Below are 26,805 nucleotides of genomic sequence, written 5' to 3'. Positions count from 1 at the left end.
CCAGCCTCCGAGCTGTCAGCACAGAGCCTGATGCGGGGCCTGAACTCATGGACCGCGAGATCATGACCCCAGCCAATGTCGGACTCCCAACTGACTGAGCCACCCAGGTGACCCTATGGTTAGAATTTTAGTAGGTAGTCTTCTTGATTATTCCTATTCGTACATGCACACATATGTATATTCATATTTCTTCCTACAAAGGCATCAACACTTGTAATCTCCTTTTTATCACTCAACAATATGCCATGAACATTTTCCATGTTAATAAATAAAGGTATTTATTTCTTCCTCTTGAATCATTCTACAACATTCTGTTATATATAAATTGGTATACCTTATTTAACCAATCCTCTATTGATGGCCACTGGGTTATTATGAATTTTTAGTTGTTATAAAAAACAAAAACAAAAACCATTGTGTTGACTATCCTTGTATATAGATCCTGTACAAAAGTCCATTTGTTTCCTTAAGAATTGCAAGGTCAAAGAGTTTGCACGTTGTTAAAGGTTCTTTTAACATAAATTACTCAAGTGAATTCCAGAAGGTTTGTAAACAACATCTCTTCCCAACTAACACAGTTAAGAACGCCTGCATTCCACACACCTTGCCATGTTGGGGTATCAGCCTTCTCTCTAATTTTTCCCAAAGCCTCTGTCCAGATGTGCACTCAGCATTTCCCCTTTCTCATTATGCATTGCCTCATGAGTACTTAGGAAGTATTTAGAAACTTCTGGAGGCCATTCCTAGTACTGGGAAATAAAACTTGACCTGACTTTAGGGTTTTTCCAGAAAACAAAAGAAGTTGGAAAGCATCGAGGCAACATTTTATATGTTTGATACCCTGATAACTAGTTCCCTGTGATGGGAAAATAAAGTAACTAAACCTAGGAAGGGTCTTAACAAATATGCAAAAATAGATCTTACGCAATGTAGGGAGCCATGGATTTTCCCCCAGAGTCAAAATTATGTCCAAGTTTTTTCTTCTTTACTTTTTTTTTTTTTAAAGAATAAATATAAAGGCATCATCTCTCAACCCTTGAAAACAAGCATGGGAATCACAAGAAAACATTTCATTCTTTTGAACTGTGATTAAGCAAACACTTAAGTACTAATACAATTTCAGACAAATAAACTTCAGAATTCTAGCAATTTATTATAGTTCTAATTTGCGATGAGGGATACCAGTAATACTCCTACTGATATCTTAGTAGAAATTTAAAATGTGTATTCATAACACTTAGTCATTTCCCTTTGAAAATAAAATCTTTTCAGCCTGCATGTAAAGTGGCCAGATGCCCAATTAGGAATCCTGAAACTCAGCTGGAATGAGTTAATAAGTACCCACGGCAAGTATAAACCAGATTATTAGATTAACCAAAATACCCCATTCCTCAACAATGAAAAAAAAAATACTTGCAAGCTCATAAAATGAGCTGTCAAAGTGGCTTGGTAAATTTCTAAATAAGATTATGATATTTACATGTTCTTGCTAACCTATACCCTGATTAGAAATCAAACTGTGCCTAAATGGATCTCCCTTATTTTTTGCTGTTTCCCCTCAACCCTCACTCCTCATTCCCTGGAAATATTTTATTTTTGGACTGAAAGAAAGGTTATAGATTTTTGGAGTTTGTGTGGGTTTTTTGTTTATTTCTTGAAGGATAGAAAAAGATGAGCTATTTTTTGGATATACATATCAACTTATGTGTATATATGTGTCTATGCACTTTGCCTGTTAAAATTTTTTTTAATGTTTATTTATTTTTCAGACAGAGAGAGAGACAGTGACAGAGACAGAGTGCGAGCAGGGGAGAGAGGGAGACCCAGAATCTGAAGCAGGCTCCAGGCTCTGAGCTGTCAGTGCAGAGCCCGAAGCGGGGCTCAAACTCATGGATTGTGAGATCATGACCCGAGCTGAAGTTGGACGCTTAACCAAGTGAGCCACCCAGGTGCCCCTACACTTTCCCTATTTTAAAGGCTTTATATTAGTGAATCAAAATGGATGAAATTTTAGTAACCCTAATTAGTCATTTGGCCACTCTTCTCACAGCTGAACACAGTTTTTTCCTGACAAGGAAGCAACGAAGAAGTATAAATATATATACACTTTTAATTTCTACTAAGAGGATGGATAAAATGTAACTGAGGTACCTTTGGGAAAAGAGGCACACTCTCATGATATTTAGTAAATTACTGGCATTCTGGAGTTTAGTCATGTTTGAAGTTAAATTAATAAGTTCATGTTTGCATAAATCTTTATGCTTGTTTTCAAGGAGTCAAGAGAGAAGTGCACTAATTAATTAAGCTCCTATAGGAAATAAAAGTCACAAAAAGATAATGTTTAATACTTAGTTCAAATTGTTAGCATGAAAATTAACATAGATTATGACTAGATTATTAGGTTATCTAGATTACTAAATTATTGCCTAGATGATTACTAATATGATTTCTATATATCTTATCTCACTACTTAGAGTGCAACAAATTTTGGACGATAGAGGCAGGGTCGACAGAGGTAGGGTCATGTCTTTCTTTTGCAGCTCCCTCCTTCTCCAGCTTTGAATAATAAGCATGAAACCCACAGTCTGTAAATGCCACTGTTTCAATACGTAAGTGATTTAGGGAATTAATGTGTAAATTAAAGCTGTGTGCGTTATGTTCAATGGGTCACTGACAGAAATGCAAAGAAAACACAGAATTCCTTTTCCGTCCATCCAGAGGAATTGAAAGGGGGAAAGCTAAGTATTTCTTATCATTCGCTAATGCCCTGTAATAGAAATGACTCATCAGCCATATTTGTCTTCTCAACAATAAAGTGCTCTAAAAAGAATATGTGTTCTCGTCATTTCTGCCCTATTCCATGAACAATAGGTGGGATTTTTTTTTTTTTTTAAACAACAGCAACAACAACAGAAACAGATGTTGGTGGTTGCTTAGCTGCTGGGCTGGTTCTAAGGCCAATTATAAAACAACAATGCCACCTGTTGGATAGAAAAAGAAAGCTTGGTACCATTTCTGTCTGTTCACTGGACAAGTGTTTATTGATGTCTCCTGTAGACATTGATGCAAAATGTTGGGCTGCAGTATGCAAGGAAAGAAAAAAAGGAAAAACAGTCCCCGCTTGCAAGAATCATCCTATTTAGTCAAACAAATGAAATATTGTTTCTACTCATGGCAAAATGTAGGAGTCTGTTTTAAAACATGACATTCCGCAGCCCCCCCCACCCCCGCCACCACCCAAGTCCTCCCAAGGATTTTTGTCTATCTTGGCATCGCTCTATTGCTTCTTCTCACCCTGCGTGTTCACTCTCCTTTATTTATAGGACTGCTGACAAAAATAGCAATCTTTAACACAGGTTACTTAATTAAGAGGAGACATTACTTTTAATAAATCAGATAATTGTTTAAGAAGTCTGAAAAGATGGTTCCACCTGGAAGGCTTCTGCAGCTTTGCACTTTCTTCTCCACGTCATATTGCTATGCAGTCAGAAATCTCTAGAATGTCAAGAAAGAAAGTGTGATACTCTCAATAGTGAGATGACATGTGGAGCTCAGTCCCCAACCTAGAAAATCAAAATAATGTCTTTGTTTGGGACCGTCTTAGAGTGTCTTCAGAGTTGGAAGCCTAACACCACTGTTCAAGATGGCGCCCTGCCACTCACCAGTGCATCAGTCTAACGACGGAACCACTTGATGCTGTTGCTTTTCCCTTGCTAGCAAGCACTTAACAAAATGAACTTTGGCTGGGCTTCAGGCAGCAGAGAACATCTGGAATTCCTTGCTCCATTGCCACATGTATTGGAAACCCAAGAGGGCATGACAGATGGGAAGGGAAGGTTGTATTCTCCAAGAACAGAAGGGGTCTAAAGGAAACAGGCATCTCCATTTTCTTTTTTTTAATCTTTGTGAAATACATTTCCCCCTAGGACCTCTTTGGATTGATTTTCTGGCTACAAAGACCAACCTAGTCAGGTAAAGAAAAAGACAGGTGAGCACTCGGAACAGCAGATGTCACTTGTATGTCTGTACAAAAATAACTACAATATAAGGTAATGCACAATGTCATCTGAACGTGAGTATGAGTGATTGGGGGTATTTATAGGTAATAAAAATTTCAATTAAGATAAACAGGGAAGATTTATCCAGGAAAGCTCCAATTGTAAGGGTAAAAGCAAAGCAAACATGGGATCCAATAAGAAAGAGAGCCAGACCATGGGAATCATTAGGACTGTCTGACGTTTTTCCACTTATTCTTCCAGGTACTTGGTACAACTGCATATTCCTGCCTCATGGAAGTTAGTAGGGCTGTATGACTTACTCCAGTGAGCTGTGAGGGAAAACAGTGGATGTTATTTCTGGGCTTTAAAAGGCAGTACAGAATTTTCCATGTACCCTTTTCCTGCCTCAACAACTGTGGATCCAAGGGTTGAAGTGAAGCTTTTTTCAATCTGGTCTCTTGTAACCAATACCATCAGTGTCCGCCTGCTGATTCACATTAGACATATACTTTTGTGGTGTTAAATCAAGATTTTGAGGTCTGTTTGTTACAGCCGCATAACCTGGTCCATCTTGACTGATACATGGGGTTTCCATGGAATATATAAAATAATTAACTAATAAAAGTAGAAGTAAGAAGGAAAGTCTTAAGGGAACTAAAATTAGGGTGGAACTAGGGGGAAAGCATTTAGTCATAAAGAAACATTTCATGTGTAGCATACAATGTAAGCAAATATCTAAAGATATATGGCAAACATACAGAGATATAGTAAACATATATACACAGATAGGTACAGATATGTGTATTTCTAAATCTTAGCCTTCCTCCCACTGAAAAACACATTGTTTCCCTACTTTTCCAACCCTGAAAGCGGCAGGAGAAACAGCACAGGCGTGTGTATGTTTCAGGGAGCACCTTCCTCTGTCTATCCTTTTTATTCCCTAGGTTGGAAATTACAACATCAGCTGGATTCCCTGCTTCTGCCTTTGTCCACCCAGAGTTTATACAGTAGCAGAGCAATTTTATTAAAACATAAATCAGACTGTGTCACTTGCTGCACGACCCCCTCCACTAGCTCGCTGTGCACTCAGAAGAGCCAGTCCTTCTCCGAGCTCCTAAGGTCCTGTGTGTTTACTACCTCTGACTTCAACTTCCTCCCTGTCCTTACCTCCCAGCCTAGCTGTTCCTGGACTATATCAAGCACACTTCCTACTTAAGGGCATTTGTAGTTACTAGACCTTGTGCCAAAGTGCTCTCCCTTAGATATCTACACGGTTCACTCCTTTCTTTCCTTCTAGATTCTGCTCAGGAAGACCGTTCCTAACCACTTTTCACACTTGAATGACTACCTATCAAAGTTACTAGGCTTTATTTTTTCTCTGTGGTATCTAAGACCCTCTGATATACTCCATATTTCCTGTGTCCTTGTTAGTAATCTGGTTCCCTAATGGAAAAGAATAAGTTCCATGAAGGCAGCTCCTGTGTTTATTTTGTTCTCCGTGGAATTTCGTCACCCACATGTGTACCTGGCGTGTGGCCATTATTCAATAATGATTATTTTCTCAGTGCTGAACCTCGGTGACCCGCGGTGTGGCTTCTACTCCACCTTTGCAGTCTCTGAATTTGCCATTCGGTGAGCTGTCTGGGGTCAGGCACAGGATCAGAGCCCGAAGGCACTGTAGCCCCAGGAAGAAATTCACAGGGCTTAGCGCTGAGGTTCCCAAGTGCAGTCCATGACAAAGTTTGCAGTTGCCGATGAAGCAAAGAGACAAATAAGGGCAGATTTTGAGAGTTTTTACACAAGGCTGATTTTTTTAAAGTTTTTTTTTAATGTGTATTTATTTTAAGACAGAGAGGGAGAGCATGCAAGCGGAGGAGGGTCAGAGAGAAGCAGAAAGAGAGTGCAAGTGGAGAAGGGACACGGAGAGACAGAATCCCAAGCAGGCTCCGCACTGTCAGCACAGAGTCCGATTTGGGACTCGGTCTCACAAACCATGAGTTCATGACCTGAACCAAAATCAAGAGTCAGACGCTTAACTGACCGAGGCACGCAGGCGCCCCTAATTTTTTAAACGTAAGATTGTGTCCTTGCACTTTGGCACTAATGTGTCCTTTCGTGTATGACATGATGATGGAACGCCATGACAGATGTTCGTTTTGCAGTTTGTTTGCGTTTTCCTTTTCATTGCCTTTACTTGGTAAGGTTGAAGAGTTTAGAGTCCCTGGTAATTTTCAGTTTTCAAATATTCCAGAATTATCTATCCTAAAAGATGAGAAACTGAAGCCAACAGAGATGCCATGACTCCTCCAGGTTCAAAGATCTGGCTTTAGCAGAACCAGCTCTAAGACTCATGCTCCCTCATTTCCAGGTGGTTCAGCTTTCTCTACACAAGACTCCTGCCCCCTGAGAAGCCCTCTGAGAATGACTACTTCTCCAGCGTAGAGTGCCCTTTATCCCCTGACACTTGCTTGTCGTTGTTGTTTTATTTATTTTTTAAATGTTTATTTGAGAGAGAGAGAGAGAGCACGCACGTGCGCATGAGTGGGGGAAGGGCAGAGAGAGGGAGACACAGAATCTGACCCAGGCTCCAGGCTCCGAGCTGTCAGCACAGAGCCAGATTCAGGGCTCGAACTCACAAACTATGAGATCGTGACCTGAGCCGAAGTTGGACCCTTAACTGACTGAGCCACCGAGGCACCCTGCAACTTGCTCTTTTAATCATTAAGTACTTTGGGGCTCTAGTAAAAACTCAAGACTCTTCTTTCTCATTTTTCTGTCTTTATTCCCCTCTAGGGAAAAAAAAGTACCTTTTTTTTTTTCATTTCTTGCCCTGCCCCCAAAGATGAAGACCACCGTCATGAGTCAGATTAAGAGAATAGGTACTTTTCGTTGGCAACTGGACAACTGGCAACTAGAGATTGTATTTTCTCCCTTAGAAATTTCAGTAATTTATTCAAATACTTCTTTGTTCCTTAAAAGAACAATGTAGAAGAGCGTAGAATAAAAGTCCCAACACTATTCCTCCCCCAGAGAAAACCACAGTTACCAATTTTGCATATATATATATAGATAGATAGATAGATAGATAGATAGATATAGAATATGTCTAGGTATATATTACTCTCTTCCTTAAAGACTGTTTGAGCTATATATATATATATATATATATATATATATATATATATGTAGTGTTCTAGCATGTGAAAACCTCATAAATTTGTGAAAGAACACACACACACACACACACACAATGAGAGAACATATACCACTATGCTAACTGGTTCTGAGGGGTAGAAGAATGATGTGTCACTTTTATACTAATAAAAATGGTGCTAAAAATATGACTTCAACAGAGAGCAAGCTAAGGTTGCATGAAATATTTAGTGAACTCAAAGAGTTTAAGAAAGTCAGTTCTAGGGGTGCCTGGGTGGCTCAGCTGGCTATGAGTCTGACTTGATTTTGGCTTAGGTCATGATCTCACAGTTCGTATGATCGAGCTCCCCATTGGGTTCTATGCTCACAGCAAGGAGCCTGCTTGGGATTCTCTCTCTCCCTCTCCCTCTTTCTCTGCCCCTCCACTGCTTGTGTGCATGCTCTCTCTCTCTCCTTCAAAGTAAATACATATTTTTTTAAAAAGTAGTCCTAATAAGATAAAGTGTCTGTGTTAGAAGCAAACTGAACGGTTAGCACAGGATAAGAGGTGAGTAGAAGGCTGTTCTGTGTGTAGAACATTCCTGGGTGTTATATTGTCTGATCACCCCTTTGCTGCCCTGGATGTTGTTTTGTACATTTCTCAAGTATTGCGTGTGTGTGTGTGTGTGTGTGTGTGTGCACGCGTGCACAATGTGTGCATCTTGCAAATATCCAACTAAACTCTAAAATTCATTGTAGGCCAGAACCTTGTCTCCATGTGCTCATTATTGCCCTAAACAGAGGGCCTGTGCAATACCCAGCACCAGGTAAACACTGAACCTCTGCCACGTCGACTTCTGCGTTTGTTTACGCTCTTCCTTAAAGACTGTTAGAGCTAAAGATGGCTCGAGCTGTTAAGAAATTCCTTCCCCATCTCTGGTACTATGGTGGCTCACGAGCTTCTTCCGATTATGTTTCTTGTTGTCTTGGAATCTGGCCTATAAACAGAGAATGCTAAGTACACACCACATCACAATCAGCAAGGACTGGTCATCACAGCTGACACGAGCGGGAGAATGGAGTGTGCTCCCTTTGTAGAGATCATGGCCCTGGAGAGCAGGTTCAAGTTTTCATGAGCCAAACAACCGATCATAGCACCTTCCTGCCACCCAGGATGTCCTGACTTCTATATGGGAACCATCTGGGCCACCATCATGTGGTGTACATCATGATCACCATCAGTAAACTCGGAACATCATTGAATTCCAAGATCAAAAGAAACCTTAAAGGTATCCTCATCCAACATCCATCTTCTTTATGGTTAAGTGATTGATGACTGTTAGTAATTTACATAATACATTTATTGTCGGGAAGTTTTCTTTTTGCCCATATGAGGATTTGAAATCTCCCTTCCTAAAACTTCGACCCATTGTTTTGCTCATTCAGTCATATTTAAAAATTGACCTCTTTGTATGTCAGATTCTGTGTCATGTGGTGAGGCTAATAAGACGGTAAGGCCACATGTGCTTTCAACAGCCTTGTGGTTGGGTTGGAAGCTAATTACATAAGTATATAATAAACAGGCTGTATTTGTGTGAAATAATTCCTAGTTTTGTTTAAAAGCAGGGTGGAGGAGCACTTAACCCAATCTGGCTGGCAGGGTAAAGGAATGGAAGCTTCCCGATGTATGTGATATGTCACTTCTCTCTCTAGCTTGTTAACCAGGGAACTATTTAACCAGCTATGGGTCAGCCCAATTATATCATCTAGACAAAACTTCCACATCTTTTCTGCAAACATAATACTCTTTGCTGGGGCACAGTGACTGAATCCCCTTCATTCTTTTCCCCACTCCACTCCCACCCCTATGTAGAAACAATGGCATTTGAGAAATTGACCCCAACTCCAACCATCATATCATATCCCTTGCCAGGATCCCTAATCTAAGCCTATCAGTGCATGGCATTCCACTGATGACAAGTACTCGGTTTTTTTTTTTGTTGTTTTTTTTTTTTTAATTTTTTAGAGAAAGAGAGTGTGTAAGCAGGGGAGAGGGACAAAGGGAGAAAGAGAATCCCAGCAGGGTCCACCCACACTCAGTACTGAGTCCCATGTGTGGCTCGATCCCACAACCCTGGGATCATGACCTAAGCTGAAATCAAGAGTTGGCCGCTCAACTGTCTGAGCCACCCAGGCGCCCCAGGACAATTACTGTTTAAGGAGTGGGAACATTATGAAGGGAAAAAATATGTTCTGGGCTTGGGAGTGGCATACTTTCTCTCATGTTTTCTTTCCAGAAATGAATGAGGCAACATGTAGCCTATTTTCTACTAGTGAGCAACTTACATCCATGATGAAGCCAACACTCTTATCAGAAGAGAGACAAAAGGAACTTGGATCCTTGATCACATCGCTGAACTGGATGAACCAGTCCTGACACACACTTCCAAGCACGTAAGCCAATATACGTACTTACTCGTGAAACTAGTTTCGTCTAGGTTTTCTGTTACTCACTTCTAGAAGCATCTTAAGTGTTTAACTCGCCTAAAGCTTTATTAAAGCAAAACGATAGAATGTCTATGTTTTTTCCCCCCAAACAACCAGTCTCATAATATTAAGAAGGGAAAGAAAGTTTCTTCGGCATTCTTGTTTTTGTGAATCAATTATGGTTCCTTGGGCCCAAAGGCATATTTTCCAGCAGAAATGTTCTTGATTCACTTACAGAATGGATAACAGTTGGAAGCAATTCAGCTCCACAAGTATTGATTACATGTCTACTCTTTGCCCTGCATTATGCTGGGCACTAAGGTATATGCAAAGTGCTTCTGAATAAGATATGGCTCCTTTCTTCAAGGAGTTTAAAACCCTTTGGAAATCAAATGTAATATAAAGAGCTTGAGCTTTGGTGTCATATACCGAGTTTCAAATCTTGCCCTGCCTATTATATGTCTGGCACTCTACGTAGGCTGTCTCCTTCAATCTTCACATCAACTGTTAAGGTCATTATTTATGAATGAGGAAATTAAGTTCAAAGAGGTAACTAACTTTCCCAAAGTGACTTGTCAGACATGATGGCGCTGGGAAATGAATATAGGACTGAGTCCAAAACCAAAGGTATGACCAATGTTTAGGTGGGAGTTGAATGTGCCATTAATAGGCAAACACCCCCAGCCAGCCAATTTATGTCTATTGTAGTTCTTCTGTCTTGAAGATATGCTACACTCCCAAGTAGTTCTTCTGTCTTGAAGTCAAAGGTGGTGCTCAGTTGGTCTTTTAGGGGAAAAAACTCTCAAGTGAGACAAAAGCTCCATCTGATGGCAATTAGTGCAAGAACATTGAACGCTTTTTTTTTAATTTATTTATTCATTTAATGAAGATTTATTATACCTAATATATGACAGGCATTGTGCTAAACACAATGAAGAATACAAAGATTCATGAGGTTGAGTTTCTGCTCAGAAGAAGCAATGGCCTTTTAAGTAACAATAACTGCCACGCATCAAACGTCTACTAACGGCTGGGCATTTTTTCATAATCATCTGTAATCTTTAAATGGCAGGGCAGTATTTTTGTGCCCATTTTATGGATGCAGGAACCGAGGCTTGGAAGAGGCTATACCCAAGTCACACAAGCAAAGTCAAGACTTGAAAGCAAGTCTGACCCCAATGCTTGTGTTCTTTTTGTGGCGAGCCACCTAAACTTGGTTGACAGAAGCAGCGCCCAATAGGTGCTCCTTTTTTATTCTCTGCTCCTACCACAGTGCTGTCCGCTTAGGCACTCAGTGACTCCACCCTGTTCGTTTTTAGTTCTGTAGCCAAACTCTATCCTCTTGTCCTGATGGTTACCAAGTGATTGGTTTTGAGAAATCTGAGATCTGTTCCCAGTTCTGTTGGCCACAATAGGCCTTGTCCCTCATGTAAACTGGCTATACGATTTAGATGCAACAAATACATTTCGAACACCTACTAGGTAAGCCGGTCCTTCCACATATGTTGTTTCATGACTTCCGTTTTTGCAAATAATGAATTTGGGGCTGTCATAAATTGCTCAAGGTCACTCACATTGTTAAACGTGGGTCTAAGATTCAAATGCCAGGTCTCTCGATGATCCAGCATAGCTTGAAACATATATCCAAGTTTTCAATATACTTTCCAGGATATGTCCAAGTCTAATACAATTTCTGCTAGACCAGATGTGAATGCTGTTGGGTTTTGTATGGTGAGAACTACTTTCATTTAAAGCATTTACTCTCTTTCTTCCTCTCGGAATATTTTACGTCTATGCAACCTCTGCTTTTTTCCTTGGTGTCTCATAATTACTGGTCCTGGCTCCACGCTCTCTCCCATAACTATTCCCAGAGGCCAGCTCTCACCATGTTACAGCCTGTCTCCTACTTAAGTTTTCATGAGAAATGCCTCCTTTGTGGCATTTACCAAAGAGGGGGAAAGTCTCCCAAGCTCCTCTAAATAGCATAAAGTACTGCTTTTCTCATAGTCTTGAAAAAGTTTCTTTTTCTTTTCTTTTTTTAACTCTATGACCTGTCCCACGAGTAGGACCTAGACAGCTTGCCACATGAAATCTCTTTGAGTAGACTTTCTTCAAAACTTTGGTCTGCCTAAAACAGTGATTTACTCTCCTTAGCCCCAGGTAATCTCTTGGGAATGCTTTGTTATTTTCAGAAAGAAGAAAATAGCAAATTAAACATGTGAGATTTATTTTTAAAGTTAATGTTTATGGTAAAACTCAGCAGAGGTAAGGACCTCATTGGGGTAAGGCCACAGTAGTTCTTGTGTCTGTTACCTTGTGAAATTCTCAGTAACACATTAGATTTTTCTGTATTTCCTTCATAAACCCATCTTGTTTGACACTTCAGTGTGGTGACCCTTGGACTGAATGGAAAGAGTCTAAATGAGAAAAGAGCTAGGGTCATTCACTGCTACATTCAGAAGCTGTTAAGTGTTTTTGGAGTTCTCTCAAGAGAAAGTTGGCATGAAGTGAGATTCAGAGTACCCTTTACTTGTAAAAAGGACAAGTGGGAAAAAATGTCCTTGTCTTTTGAGAAAATAAGCAAAATCATGCTTTCAGCAAAATCGTGAAAGCAGACGCAGCATCAGCAAAGTAGTGAAAAGCAATAACTGAGAAGTCTGATAGACCAGAGTGCAAATCCCATCCCAACTACTTATCAACTGCAAGTGGTTTAATGTCCCTGGGGTTGACAATAGTTACGACTTCATAGGATCGTTGTGAGGTTTCAATGAGATAATGAAAGTAAAGCACTTAGTAAAGCATAACTTCCCTGATGATCCTACATCTGGTAAATATCCCAGCTGTTATGATAATGATTATGATTATTTTTTCTAGACGTATCTCTTCAGTGAAGTCCAAGGGCTGTACAACAGGATGCTTCCACTTGGGCATCTGGTCAGCACCTCAAGCGTATAATCCTGTACAGCAGAGATGGATTTTTCTGAGATCAAGGAGAGAGGACAGATGGGACCAATGACATTGACCTTGGAGATAGTTTTAAATTGCTCATTGACATTCTCAATGCGTGCTTGTTGAGGCAATTAGCCTTCAGTCTGTATAAGTATAGGTGATTAGATTTCCTAATAAGGACTGGTTAAGAAAGATTAAATCACTCAAAGTCTCAGCCTATGTCTTCCGAAATCACGGAATATAAATCCCATGATTTGAGGGGGAGAAAGTTGGGCAAGAAGGAATCTGAAAGCTATTAGGTGACATTGAGAATGGCTTGGAGAAGAAAGGGACAAATTGAACATTCAGCTGATTATCCAGATTGTGCAACATAGGCCTGACAACCCAGGAACCTTTAACATTTAGTTCTTTAGCAGAATTTAAATTCCTGTCTCACTCTCCTTAAGGGACATCCTAACTCTGGAGCTGCTCCTGAAATTGCCAGTGACCTCTGTTGCAAAGAGACTGTTTCATTGAGAAACTTACCTTAGGCAATCTTTACAAGAAATGATCCCAAAAGCACATGCTAAAATGGGATTTTGGATTGTATGACCCCCTGCCTGGCTGACAATAAGGACCACATCACTGGAGAACTGCCCTTATAGCAAAAGAGTTTATATATTAATTAATTAATTAATTAATTAATTAATTAATTCTTGTATTTACCTGGCACTAAACCAGGCCAAAAAAAAAATTGGGATTATCCTTTATAATCCAGGAGCTTACATAGTATTTTATTTTATTTTATTTTATTTAAAAAAATTTTTTTTTTCAACGTTTTATTTATTTTTGGGACAGAGAGAGACAGAGCATGAACGGGGGAGGGGCAGAGAGAGAGGGAGACACAGAATCGGAAACAGGCTCCAGGCTCTGAGCCATCAGCCCAGAGCCTGACGCGGGGCTCGAACTCCCGGACCGCGAGATCGTGACCTGGCTGAAGTCGGACGCTTAACCGACTGCGCCACCCAGGCGCCCCCATAGTATTTTAGAATATAAGAAGCATAGACAATCCTAAATTAATCTGTTGGCCCCAGACTGCATTTAGCTTGGTTATTGTCAGATTTTGAAGACTTATGAACCACAAATAATACCCTCCCACCCCTCAAACTGTGTGATCTTGCTCTAAATTTTGAAAAGCAGAGTTTCTGGTCAAATAAGCAGGAAATGAATTTCACCAAGTCAAGGAATTCAGCTGACCACCAGGCAAGCCGGCCATTTTCCCAGATAGCTGCCTCTCCAGAGATTATGGAGGCCCAGGGGAAGAGCCAGAAGGAAGCCTGTGTCTAGCTCCACGTGCTTCCTCCCTCCAGACACCAACATTTCTTCCGCAGTATATGAATTAGTTTTGACACAATATTTCTGAATAACAAATGGCCCCCAAATTCAGGGGTTTAATGAAACAATCAGTTATTTTTAAAATCTGTGGGTTGGCTGAGCTGAGGCGAGGCAGGGCTCAGCTGGGTAGATCCCTGGGTGACTGTGTTTCTCTGGGCCAGTTGGGGTGGCTCAGCTCCACATGTCTCTCATTGTCCTGGGATTGAAAGCTGGCCAAGGCATGTTTCTCTCATAGAAGGAGCAGAGGCAACAGGGAGTGAGAGGAAGCATGTGAGGCTTCTTAAGACCTGGGCATGGAACTGGCCCGGTCAATCCCACCTACATTGTCAAGGCAAGTCACACGGCTGAGCCCAAAGTCTGAGACGCATGGAAATGCACCCCCACAATGAGACTGTGGTAAGGGTATGGATGCAGGGGAAGGTGGAGAATAGGGGTCATTTAGTCCACCAATCTGGGTCATCCCCAACCCTTAAAAAAAGGGCTTTCCCCTGAAGAATTTGAAGTTTCCTTATTAAAAGGATTTTTCTTCCTTCACTTTTCATCATCATTTAGGGTATTAAATCTCCTTCACCCCTCCCTTAGCCAGAGTCCAGAATTCTTGTTTTCTTGAACACATGGAATTAACATTCATGATACTGCCTTTCACTCCCTATAAATAAAAACAAAGGATATAAGATACACAATCTCACCCTCTCTTCCTCCTGCCCCTCCCTGCTCACACACACACACACACACACACACACACACACACACACACACACTATAGAGAGTATCCAAAATAAGGAAAAGCTAATTATTGGGTAGGGTTAATCTGAATGTCTTCATGGATAAGTGGAATATTGAGTACAACCTTGAAGGAAATTACTAAGCTCCTTAAAGCCTTAATTACTCCAAAAATTTTTTAAAAGTCTAAAAATCCAATCGCAACATTCTATCTATTATCCATATGGTGAAAAGAGAGCTGCATGGACTGGTTAGTTTTTTGCTCTTTTACTTGTTATTCACCACAACCCTTCCTTCAGCCATGTCAAGAATGCACACCATTTGGGGCGCCTGGGTGGCTCAGTCGGTTGGGCGTCCGACCTCGGCTCAGGTCATGAACTCGCAGTTGGTGAGTTCGAGCCCGGTGTCAGGCTCTGTGCTGACAGCTCAGAGCCTGGAGTCTGCTTCAGATTCTGTGTCTCCCTCTCTCTCTGCCCTCCCCTGCTCATGCTCTGTCTCTCTCTGTCTCAAAAATAAATAAAACATTAAAAAAAAATTTAAGAATGCACACCATTAGTGAAAGTTGGGTGAGTGACAGCAGGGATAGCTTAGACCTAACCCATCCCCACAGGTAGACAGAGCTTAACACCCATCTTTGGTGGATAAGGAGTAGTATGGCATGTGCATGTGCTCTCTGTCTCTGTCTCTCCCCGCGTGTGTACCCAAGAGTGTGTACATATAATCAAAAGTAAATGTATGCTGTGTTTATTGATTCATTAATGCCCATCAGTGATCGGTAAATTGCACGATATCTGCCCAATTGCTATTATCGTCATTAGGAGCCATTGGTCCATTAAAAAGTATATGTGGGGGTGTCTGGGTGGCTCAGTTGGTTGAGCATGTGACTTCAGCTCAGGTCATGATCTCACAGTTTGTGGGTTCAAGCCCCACGTCGGGCTCTGGTGCTGACAGCTCAGGGCCTGAAGCCTGCTTCAGATTCTGTGTCTCTTTCTCTCTCTCTGCCCCTCCCCTGCTCATGCCCTGTCTCTCAAAAATAAATAAACGTTAAAAAAATTTTTTTTAAGTATATGTGTCTGAGTCGCTAAGGTGATATATAGACTCCCCCCTGCCACCCCGCTGTCTGAAAGTGGAGTGTTCCTATGAAATCTTTTATAAGCCAAAATGGAGTAAAATGAAGAAACAATTACCATTAATTTATATGGAAAACCTTTTGGGCATGCCCAGACCCCAAAAATAACCTCTCTTAGGCTTTTCTGATACCTTAGGGCACATCTTGCTAATGGATACAAAAATAAACTCGATAAAGCACACATGCTCACAAGACACAGTTCAAAGCTGGATGCTGAGATGCCCAGGGAAGTTCCAGGGAAGGAACCTGGCGGCCTCACCGTGGCTCTCAGGGTGTGCGCTGCCCTTCCTAACAGTTCTGCAAAACAAACCTGAAACGCTATTTTCACTTTTCACCTTTTGTGTGTGTGTGTGTGTGTGTGTGTGTGTGTGTGTGTGTGTGAACACAAACATCTTCTTCCGATTTCTTTTGGTTCATGAAAACAGGCACAAATGTAAGGCCTTCTGTCAAAGCAAAGTGGCACACTGCCATCTTTTGCAAAGGGGGAGGGGATACCTGTATCGGACAGTTGCATTAACCTTCTGTTTCGAAAACGAAGTTTAAGGTAAAAGAGGAGAAGCCACTTTTGGGGTGAGGTACCCTATTTAGAGTTTCTGTGCCACCCTGACTACCCTCCACCGTAGCTTTTTTTCCATCCTGCATTCTGATCTTTCACTTGTCTATACCCACCATCTGACCATAAGCTCCAGGAGGGCAAGGAAGTAGCTTCATTGTTTATCACTTGGCCCCGGGGCCTGCCGTATGTTAGACGCTCAGTAAATGAGTATTTGTTCAGAGAAATAAACAGCATTCCAATACGTTACACAGCACAATACGAGGGAGGCATTTTGTAACTTGTCAGTGTTGTGCAACTATCTTATAATTATTATAATCTCCATTAAAATGGCCTAATGAGAAAAATTACAATAAGCAAACTTCAGATTACGAATGTACCAGCCCAGGCAATCTGCCCACTTTGCCCGTCACCTAATATGGAGGTTTTATGTATACATCTCAGCATGAACATGTACAGCATATACTTAACAATGTGGGCTACAGGGCATATAAACATACTTCATGGTGGGGGGCAGGCCTATCCCCACCGCCTACATACACACAGAGACAGCCACATTCATAACACATTCGTGGACTTCACCTTGAAATGGTTTCACTATGAAAGCCCTTCAAGGTTGTGAAATATGACTGAGATTCAAGTGCAAAATAAAATGCAAGTCTTACCAGAGGAAAAATACAGTTTTTCTCTGTGTTAAAAAAAAAAAAAAGAGAGAGAGAGAGAGAAAGAGAAGATTTTTTTCCCCCTTGAACGATAGGACCATAATGATTCAATTTCTCTTGCACCAATCAGCATCAGCTTGTGAGATCCAGACCTGGCACATGGAAATTTCAGCCTTAAGTCAAATATTATTTCAAAGTTAATGACAAAATCTATTTTTGCAGTGGTCTTGTTTAAAATATTTCCCCTTAATACTCTTGAAATGCTGTAATTGAAAGCAGTTATTTGAGATGCCAGTGCATACTTCTTTAATTATGTCCTGTGCCATCTGTTTCCAATGAAAGGGCAGTATCTGTTTGCAGTTACCAATCTTATGAAAAACAGGCTTGTCCCGAAATAGATTGGAACTAAAACCAGAAAGCATTTCTTTCAGAGGCATCCTTTCAAGCCAATTAACTTTAATCATTATAGAAATGTTTATTTCCCATCTTAGTCTCTCCTCACATGTAAATTCCTTCAGGGGAAAAGATCTCTTCTTGTGACTGTTTGAATAGTTCCAATTTGGATTAATCAGAACCTGCTGGCCTGTATATGTTCCAATTGTGAATGCTGGCAGCTTTCTTGATGAAGGAGGCACTCGGTCCCCGAGGAGAACAGATCTAGAAATGCAGCAGGCACACACCTACTGGTCAGGGCAAGTTCTCTTAACCCCCGCCTCCCCCCCCCCAGGGCCCCAGGCTTGGCCCCGTGCTGCCTTCTAGGGTGGGGAACGATGGAGTGGTCCTATGGGCTGGAGACCAGACTCCTAAGCTGGAAGTGTGAAACCCTTCTCCCCAAATGAGCCCAATGTTCTCTTAGACCCCACATTTACATGTCACCCTCAGAGAAGCTGTAAGGAGGCTTGGTGACCTTGCAAAACGTCGTATCTGTGGTGGTGGCTTATAAATGGCATCATGCTACCTGGGCCCCAGGTATTTCTGAATTACCTCTGTTCTTCAGGGAAAGTTTCTATACACAAGTTAGAAGAAAAGGTTTGTGGAAAATTTATTATTATTATTATTATTATTATTATTATTATTATTAAGTAGCTTCATTGCTCCAAAATGTAAGTTCCTCAAGGAACTTACAGATTTGGGACTGATTTGTTCATTTACATATGCCCATACCTAGAACACTGCCTGGTAGAAATAAAACTTCAGTGATTATTTGTTCAATTTATTTACTCTTCTGGACCATGGGGAAGCATTAGCAGAAAACATACAAAGTCTCTGCTCTCATGGAGTCTTGGAGATAAAAACAAAATGGTCATAAGAAATGACACATAGACCCATGCATCTTGAGGACTGAACAACAAGATCATCTCTGTGCTTAGTATCTGATGCAAGGTGTCTGGGGCAGAGTCGGTGTTTAATAAATATTTGATTACTTTAGCCCAACAGACATATGTGACTTGGTTAACCACCTAAGAAAACTGCCATTTATTGAGCCTTTAATAAGGTCCATTCACTGTGATGAATGTTTTAGACACTTGAGCTCCTCTAATCCTCAAAAGAAACAAGCACTCTGTGAAATAGGTATTAAATATCCCCAGTGTTCAGATGTGGAACTGAAGCTTATACATGGCAGATAACTTACCGGGGTCGGTCAGTTAGTAGTAAATGCCAACATGAGATTAGAAATCTGTCTTAATTGAAAGTCAATATTCATACATGTTCTCTATTGTCTCTTACACACCGCTCAAAGTGTCCTTCAGGAAGGCCTGCCTCTAATACATCAAAGCTCAGGGAATTCATGGCCATGTATTTAAAATCTGAAACCACATTATCATAATTTGGGAGGACAATGGTACCCATTCCCACTTCTCCCTTGAAGTTCCTGGAGTGGTACATTGACTGGGTCTTCTCATAATGACAGCCTGCTACTTTGGTTTCCAGAAGCTTGAGTATGTGTAGCTTTTGGATCCCATGAACCTTGGCCAAGAAGCAGAGACTCTCCTTGTTTCCCAAGAATCATGAGGATGAGTAATATAATTTCCACCTTTGGAGTTAAAATGTTATCCTGACTATCCCACGCTCTCTTTCTCTGATGACTTACACGGATCTGTAACAAAATCCTTGAAACTTTCATAACTTAGTCCCATCCCCCATTTTCCAGAAATCAGTCAGGAATTCCCATGAGAATGTCAAGTGAGAGGCAGTACAGGGTGACACAACCCAGGGCGATATGGGGGCAAATGCTGGAAATCCAGGAAGGAGAACCAAGACACTAATTATGCAGTAGCTGAGCATCTTAACACATTCACACTGAGGGCCTTCTGACATTATGTGGTCAAGGAGAAGCTGGTCTCCATGTCCCCGAGGCTGGCATTCAGGGGCTATGACTCATATGCTGGGTTGGGAGCAGACTAATGAGTTATGAACAAACTCCAAGCACAAATTCTGCATCAAATGGCTATGTTCTATTTGTCAACTCTCCATTTATCACATAATAATATCAATCACCACTTCTTAGTCTTCGTGTACAATGTATGAAGTTCTACCCTCTCAGCAAATGAGATGTATCTCTACCCGGAGAACATTCCATAAATTCATTAAACACCCACAAAGGCAAATATGGGATGAAGATAAGAGCTCCCTTAAAGAAAAGAGGAATATCAGGGTGGGGCCAAAGTCAATGCGTTCAAATGAAAAACACTAATAAAAAAAAACACCAATAAAAACACCAATCACTTATTTAGTTTCTTACTGTGGGCCAAGTACAGAGCTAGGAGCTTCATAGTGACCTTAGAAGGATGCTTTGAAACAAGTGTCCTTATCCCTATTTTAAAGATGAAAAAATTGAGGCTCCAAGAGATTAACACTTGTAGTTTCCAGAGCTAGCAAATGGTAGAAGCAGAATTCAAACCCAGCTCTTCCTGACTCCAAAATCTCTGCCCCTTCCATACACATGCAGTTGTCTTAAGGATTATATTGGTAGAGAATGTGGTGCAGGAAACTCCCTTGGTGAAGGAAGCAGGTTGAGAAAATAGAGAAATGAAAAGCTCAATAAAGGATCCTGGAATTATTCCTGAGCCAGACATTAGATCTAAGTTCAATTTTCTGCTACTTCAGTAATGAACTTTATAACTTGGGTATAAAGTTTCACCTCTCTGTGCTTCAGTTGTACCATCTATTCTATCCAATAAAGAAGATGAATTTAATTCTGCTAAAGATTCCAGCGGGAGGTTTTAGTGTCTAAATCCCACCCTGCCCCTACCTCAGGGCTCTCTGTTGAAGGAGATATTGGAGCAAGGCCAGATAGCCAAATATGAATGACATACCAGCATTTCAGGTAGAGGGTTTGTCGGCCATCTTGGGCTTTGAGGCAGGACTGGGCTCTTCTCTCCCTACTCCCATCTAGCATAATTAGCATAGCATACTCTAAATTTACTGAAATAACTAGCCTTGTGGATAAGAACAGTTAGCCTGCCTCAGCCACCCAACTTCAAAGGAACATAGGTTCAAAAATGTGGGTGAACTTCCCCTTCCAAATAAACGAAGGCAGAAGCAGGGGATGGAGAAGAAGCAGAAGAGCATTGCAATTTCTCTCCTCCACAAATGACTTCTAAGACCATTGCTGGTATTTATTATGCATCCATGGATTGATGGGACTGCTGTCCATAAACGACAAGGGCTAACATTTCATGACAACCCTTCAAACTGATACATGAAGTGAAATTGCAGATTGCCTATAAAGTAATGACACTGTGGGGCGCCTGGGTGGCGCAGTGGGTTAAGCGTCCGACTTCAGCCAAGTCACCATCTCGCGGTCCGGGAGTTCGAGCCCCGCGTCGGGCTCTGGGCTGATGGCTCAGAGCCTGGAGCCTGTTTCCGATTCTGTGTCTCCCTCTCTCTCTGCCCCTGCCCCATTCATGCTCTGTCTCTCTCTGTCCCAAAAAATAAAATAAAATGTTGAAAAAAAAAATTAAAGTAATGACATTGAGATTAAAATCAGGTATTTAATTCAAGCAGTAGAAATCAGAACAATGGTGAAGGGAAAATAATCATAAATCTAGATTTTTTTACTTAGCTAAACTATTATTTCAGAGGGAAAGGGAAAACACAGCTTACTATGCAATTTTGCACTGAAAATATTATCAAAGGATGTGCTTCATGACATTTTCACTTAAAGAATCAGGTAACTCTCCTAAGCCCTAAGCTATAGCTCTTTCCTTTTCTTCTGCATTTTTCTGTACCTCTACTACCAGGCAGAATCTATAGAGCTAAGGGGATGTGCCCACCTTCTAGACCCTGGTCTCAATACCCAGAACCTCTGAATTTCCTGCCCAAACAGCCCTGAGCCTACTTACAGATCCTGTATAGGTCTCTTTCCCTAGTTTGTCGTTACAAGAGTGGGAGCTGCCACCAGTGGTCACATCCCTGTGACCCAAGAGATGACCAAAAGGGAACTGTTTGCAAGGGTGTGGATGGGGCGTGGATGGATGGTGGGGAAATCTTTAAACATGTACGTAAGGTCTTTAATTGTGTTGGATGGAGCCACATTGAGAGCAGAATGGGTGCAAGCTGCAGGACACTGCTCTCCTGAGCCATGATTTTCTGGCTTGGAAGTCCAAGAAATCTGAATTTGAACCTAGACTTTGAGGTTGTTATAAAGGCATATTTGTCAAGAAGGATTTTAGAATACCATTTACTTATAATTGATGGGCTTTATTTACAACTATTACATATTTAAACACAGGATCTGTGGACTTTTTTTTTTTTTAATTTTTTTTTTCAACGTTTATTTATTTTTGGGACAGAGAGAGACAGAGCATGAACAGGGGAGGGGCAGAGAGAGAGGGAGACACAGAATCGGAAACAGGCTCCAGGCTCTGAGCCATCAGCCCAGAGCCTGAAGCGGGGCTCGAACTCCCGGACCGCGAGATCGTGACCTGGCTGAAGTCAGACGCTTAACCCACTGCGCCACCCAGGCGCCCTAGGATCTGTGGACTTTTATTCATATTTTTGTTCAAAGCCCTGTAAATATTAGGGGAAGCCTAGAAGAAAGAGGAGCTTATGAGGCAGGAGTAGAATATAAAAAACAGCAGGAGGTATGAAATTAATAAACCAAGTCCATAAATTAATTAATCAGCAACTATAAAAAAAAACAAAACACTAATGACTAATTTTTTCATACGTTTATTTACTTATTTTGAGAGAGTGAGAGGTGGGGAGGGGCAGAGGGAAAGAGAGAATCCCAAGCAGGATGCATGCTGTCAGCACAGAGCCCAACTCAGGGCTCAATACCATGAACCAAGAGATCATGACCTGAGCCGAAACCAAGAGTCAGCCTCTTGACTGACTGAGCCACCCAAGCACCCCCTAATGATTAACTTTTGTAGGTTCAATGAGTGCTACATCCTATTATTCAAGAGAAGAACACAAGTAATGAATAACTTTATATGCCATTAAAATATTTAAAGCTGATTATGCACAGTAAAACAATAGAAAGTTTAGGGTAGGCACTAAAGGATTAGAAATATTTAGTTTCTGAACCGAGAGAAGAAAATAAAAGGGAAATATATTGAACTTTAATGATCCTACAAAAAAAAAAAGGGGGGGGATGAAGAAAAGAAACAGTAGTAAATAGAAAAACACAAAATGAGACCGAAGGAATAAATCCACATTTTAATAATTAAAATAAGTGTAAATGCAATGAGAGTAACTATTAAAAGATAGGGATGAGAAGTTTTGGATAAAATAAAGAATACAATCCAGCTATCTGCTACTTACAAGACATAAAACTAAAATAAAATGATTCAGGCTGAAATGCAGTTATGAAAAGAAGATACACCATACAACTCTAAGGGGAAAAAAGCTTATTTTATAATGTTCATACCAGACAACATAGAATTTAGAGAAAGTTAATATAAATAAAGTGTAATACAACACAACAATATAAAGAGAAATCACCAAGGAGAAATTATGATCAAAAATGTATATGCACCTGAAAGCCATAATTTCTAATATATAAAGAAAAATCTGAAATAAATATGTCCTCCATCAGACCAAACCAAGAATTAACCATAATATACAAGATTTGAATCAACCATTACCAAGCTTGATCTAATATCCATATTTCTATTTTTATATCCATAGAAATTTTCTCCCTTTAATTAGAAAATATACACTGTTTTTAAGAACATAAAATGTATAGGGGCACTTGGGTGGCTGACTCTTGATTTCAGCTCTGGTCATGATCTCACAGTCATGAGATAGACCGCCCCCCATTGAACTCCATGCTGGGCATACAGCCTGCTTGGGTTTCTCTCTCTCTCTCTCTCTCTCTCTCTCTCTCTCTCTCTCTCCCTCTCTCTCTCCACTCTGTCCCTCACCCCCCACATGCACTCTCTCTCTCTCCCCCCCAAAAAAATAATATGTATAAAAAATTAACCACACAATAGCATAGAATTAAACGAAAAATTAATAACAAAAAGATAAAGTATCCCCTCTATATGAAATTTTTAAAAAACTTAAAAATACTCATGGTATAAAACAAAATAGAAATATATTTACAACTAAATAATGTTGAAAATACTAAATTTTGTAATTTTTTAGGATAATTTAAAAAAATTGTTAGGATAATTGTAATTTGTTTGCTAATGTGCTGCTTATATAGAAGTAAAAGAAAAATTAACTCTAGAGAAGAAAAGAAATTAATAAAAGTTGAATACAACAAAGCAATCGAGGGTATCAGCAGGGTAGATAGACGGAATTAATTTTATAAGAACGGGATCATACTCTTTATGCTATTTTAAATAATACCAAACACTTAATTTTACTTTAAGAAGAAAAAGAAGCAAATAAATTACTAAACATGAGGTCAAAATTTCTTCTGTGTCACTTATTGATTTTAAAAATCTAATTTTAATAGGAATATATGAAGAAAATTAAATTGGTGCCACTTTTTCTAGAAGCTACATTCCCAATATCAGACCCATTTTCCTCTCTCCCACCGACAATGAAGCAATTAGCATTGTTACACTTCCTTTAATACCCCACCTTCCTGATTTTGTTACTTATGTTATTTTTATTTAAGGGTTCCAACATTTATATTGTGTTTTGCAACCATAAATGCCTACAATTTTTTTTTCTTCCTATTTTTAAATGGATTCAACAGCCACCAGCATTTGGTTTAACTTGACCAGTTTTCCAATCTGGTGTTTCTTAATTTCTTTAAAAATCACTTAATTGGCTGGGTTTTCTTTTTATTATTATTGAATGTTTTAGTCAAGAAATCTTCACTGAGCTCAACAGTCCTTTACCTTTTTCATATATGAGGTGTTGGTCGTTTCTCTTATTTCTTGAATTGGCTGGGTTAAATATTCTAGGGTCTGACATTTGTTCCTATAGAGGCTTGTAGACCTGCCTCATGATATTCTGGAATTTTTTTCCTCCTTTGGTGTCTCACTTTTCCTGCCTATTTATCTAAAGCAATTCTTTTTTAAAAAGCTTTTTTTTTTAAAATTCAGTAATTTAACCAGGATTCTAGATAGCACTAATTTTCTATCATTTTTTAATATGCAACGTGCCCTCTCAAGCTGTAAATTCAATTCATTCTTTTATTTCAGGGAAATTTTTGTTATTATCTCAGGGATACTTCCTTCAATGCTAGATTATATTTGTCTCTCACAACTATCATCTTCCCCTAATGGCTCAAATCTTTTGTCAACATCTGCCACATGCCATTATCTCCGCTTTCAAGCATGCCTATTCACTTCCTTGTCCTTTCTAATTCATTTATGAATTTTGCAATGCTGTTATTAGTTCATAATCTGTTTAATTCAGTCTACAATTTCTTGTTTATCTCATTCTTTTTGCCTCATCCCATACTTGGGCTCATATTTTTACAAAGTTATTTTCCATCGTGAAGCATCGATAGCATTATACCAGGTTAAGATGTACAAAGAACAGGGGCACAGATAATATATGTAAATACCATTATACGTAATGGTATATAATAGATAGTATTTTATATACCCAGACACAACTATTAAATTCAGATAACACAATGCTTTGTCTAAATTATTCATAAGCTTAGGCTTAGGAACAGACATTAAAATTTGTATATTGTATATTATATTATATAAATATAAATATATGTGATATAAACTGTTTCTAAAGGGAAATTGTGAAATCCAATACAATTTCTATTCATTTCTTTCCATTCTTTCAGTTTATATCAATTCAGTCCAGGTAGAATCAGCTGGATTTAACTGAATACAACTGCTTGCTCTAATCTTGGTCCACCGTCATACTAGTGTGAGAAAGTAAAACTCTCTCTCCCCCCCCCCCCCCCCCCCCACATAATGGCTCTCTGTTGCCAGTGCTTGCTGTAAGCACCCTCCAACTTCTTCACTTACTCACTTGACCAGGTTTTTCTATCTCTCATCTCATGGGCCTTTGATCTTTTGGCTTTGTAGCCCAGCTCCTATTACTTGCTTTAGATCCCTCTTTGTTTTGACAACCGATTGGAGCCAGTTTCTGTGTCCTGACCATTTCAGTCTATCCCACTAATCTCTTCTTGCGATCCACTCCATTCTTATGATTACTTTGCAACTCAAAATAAGAGACACTTCAGCTAAAGACTAGTTCTAAAAACATCCTCCAGACTACGGAACTGTGCCTTGACCTCCCTATCAGTGTATAATGCACTATGTTGCAGAGAGATATAAAATGGTAGGGAAAGACCCCTTCTACTGTGGACTGAAAAGACAATGATGCCTCAACCCATTCGTCACTGTACTCCCTTGCCTTCACTGTTTACACCCATAGCTTCCCCTGACTGGATAAAGCCAGAAAGACTAACCCAACCTGGAATTCCTTTCATGTGTGCTGATGCAATTCCTAAAACACGCATTGGGAGAGGCAGGCACAGAACTGAGGGCCAGCATCAGCCCAAAGTGGCTCAAAATAAATTACTTTCCAAATAGTTCAAAGAGATAAAGAAGGCAGACAGACTATATGGCTGGTAAAAATTTGGTGTCAAAGGCAGATGATGGATTTAGACTGCAGTTCACTGTATTTTTATGCTTTGAGTGATGGCATAAGTGTCTTCCTGTTATTCTTGGCAAGGCAAAACAACTCAAATTTTGCCTGTGGTATTTTTTTCTTTCTTTTATTATTTTTTTAACTGTGGTAATGCGGTATTTTCCAAACCTGAGAAAAAGTAAGTTATCTTCTCTATTGCTCTGGCCAAAGAGTGATTCTTATGCTGTGTATTCTAAGACTTCTATGAATTAAATTAACCTTAAATTATGGTAATGCTCTCACTACTCTCTCTGGGATATGACTTCCCAATCTAGTGATTCTTTTTTTTTTTTTTTTTTAATTTTTTTTTTCAATGTTTATTCATTTTTGGGACAGAGAGAGACAGAGCATGAATGGGGGAGGGGCAGAGAGAGAGGGAGACACAGAATCGGAAACAGGCTCCAGGCTCTGAGCCATCAGCCCAGAGCCCGACGCGGGGCTCGAACTCACGGACCGCGAGATCGTGACCTGGCTGAAGTCGGATGCCTAACCGACTGCGCCACCCAGGCGCCCCCCAATCTAGTGATTCTTATTATTAACTGTTTCTTTCTGATTCTGGTTTTCCTTTCTTCATTTCCAAAATTTCTATTCATACTTCTCTGAACTACATTCTTCTATATTGTGCTGTAATCCTAACATGGGTTATGACCTTCTTGTTAAGAAAGGCACTTAAGCATTTCGTATAGTTAATGTACTGAGAATAGGGATAGGTATGTGTAAGGGAGAAGATGT

General features: G+C 40.1%; 2 long non-coding RNA genes across 2 annotated transcripts in view; one reads left to right on the top strand and one right to left on the bottom strand.

The window, feature by feature from the left end:
- The window catches only part of LOC147572700 (uncharacterized), a 300,233-nt gene that overhangs the window by 58,535 nt on the left and 214,893 nt on the right, over positions 1 to 26,805 (bottom strand). The gene's annotated exons all lie outside the window — the stretch shown is intronic.
- Positions 8,163 to 9,617, top strand: LOC147572702 (uncharacterized). Its single transcript, XR_015246046.1, has 2 exons — positions 8,163 to 8,419; positions 9,428 to 9,617. It is a non-coding gene; the product is annotated as an uncharacterized LOC147572702 (long non-coding RNA).

Source organism: Puma concolor, chromosome E4 (genome assembly GCF_028749965.1).
Source record: "Puma concolor isolate L17-30 chromosome E4, mPumCon1.1.hap2, whole genome shotgun sequence".
NCBI lineage: Eukaryota > Metazoa > Chordata > Mammalia > Carnivora > Felidae > Puma > Puma concolor.
The sequence above is the reverse complement of the archived record's forward strand: the minus strand, read 5'-3'. Positions and strand labels throughout refer to the sequence as shown.